This window comes from Pteropus vampyrus, unplaced genomic scaffold, assembly GCF_000151845.1.
Source record: "Pteropus vampyrus isolate Shadow unplaced genomic scaffold, Pvam_2.0 Scaffold33, whole genome shotgun sequence".
NCBI classification, from domain to species: Eukaryota; Metazoa; Chordata; class Mammalia; order Chiroptera; family Pteropodidae; genus Pteropus; species Pteropus vampyrus.
In genome coordinates, this window is record NW_011888814.1 from 10,213,998 (window position 1) to 10,215,548 (window position 1,551).

A 1,551-nucleotide genomic window follows, 5' to 3' on the forward strand; every position below is an offset into this window, starting at 1 on the left:
ACACAAATTTCAGCACTCTAGGAAAAGGAACCCTCTTCGGCTTCTGACTCAGACATCAGGGCGAGGGAGATGGTATTTAAATCAATGCACACTAGATGGGCATTTGTAGAGGAATAGGCCTAAGGGGGCCCCCAGTTTTCAGAAATCAGAAAGGACCCAGCAAAAGAGATTGACGTGGAACAAACAGTGAGGTAGGAGGAAAGCCAGTGTGGTGTGATGGAAGCCAAGGAAATAAAATATTTCAACAAAAGGAGAGTGATCACTGGTGCCAAGAGGCAGCTGAGAGGGAAGTAAGACGGGGGTTGACAATGACCATTGGACTTGACAACAGAGAAGTCATTGCAAGTGTCCCGGATTGTGTTTTCAGTGAAGTAATGGGAGACAAAAGGCTGATTGGATTGGCTTGAAAAGAGTCAGAAATGAGGAAGTTGATGTTCTTTGAATGGGTGAAGTATTGGATAAACAAAAAAAAAAAATAATGTCATGGAGAGGATTCCATAATTGGTCCGGAACAAAAATAGATGAGTTATTTTGAACTCTTAGAGTCTCTGAAAATTTTCCAAACAGAAACCAGGATGTGATTGGATGGTACGAAGCTTTCCTCAAGTAATGACAGAATTCAGAGTAGGATCACCGAGGCAGTAGGGTTCTTTAGGGAAGGTTCCGTATGAGTTCTCTGCAGTACAGAACTTCTCAGAGGCTTAAGGACACAGCTGTCCCCGCAGGGACAAAGGTGTTCAGAGACTATTTCCAAACACCTCTTGCTTGTTGGAATAGAGGGTGTTGAGAAGAAGCCTATAAAGCTGACTCTCATGATTTCGGACTCTGGGCAGCACCAAGTCTGAATGGTTGGGAAGAGGCAAAGAGAAACAGTTCTGACCCATCTAACACAATACATTTGAAAATGCTGTATTTGGCGGTATTTCTAGATATAATTTTTATACTGAAATAATAATGGAGATGGGCTAAGTGATTACCTATATTTGATGAATAGGTATGTTGTTTATGCCTGTTACTCCCTGGAGCATAACGTCATGAAATATGGAGAATACAGACCTTAGATAGAGCAGCCCCAAGCTTTGATTTTGGGCTGCTCGCCATCTGACATTCCTCAGACAGAGTCTCAGAAGGCACTTTGGTACAGATTCCATACAGAGTGTCTTTTTTCTTACATGACCGAGGATAAATAACACAGGGACCATACATTTCCCTTTGTAAAATTATCTATTGTGATGTCTAGGGCCTGGAATATAAACTAGAACCAGTCATAGAATATTTAAAGAATCCCCTGTCATACCATACCAGTTCCCTAAATACATGGGTGTTCCTATTTGCCTGTCTGTGCCTTCACCTGTGCTGAGCCCTCTACTTGGCATGCTCAGATCTAGGAGGCCTTCCTTACCCTCTCAGATGGATACCAATCCTCTTTGTGTGCTCCAGAAACCATGTTCACCTCTCCCCACCACACTGAACTACAGTTGTTTACTCTTCTGGCTCCCTCACTGGCCTGTGAGTTTCCTGAAGTCAGTGATTTTGTTTATATATATTAGA

At 42.6% G+C, this 1,551-nt stretch overlaps 1 long non-coding RNA gene across 2 annotated transcripts in view; it reads left to right on the forward strand.

Moving 5' to 3' along the window:
- LOC105290246 overlaps nucleotides 1–1,551 on the forward strand; it is a 39,970-nt gene that overhangs the window by 18,383 nt on the left and 20,036 nt on the right. The gene's annotated exons all lie outside the window — the stretch shown is intronic.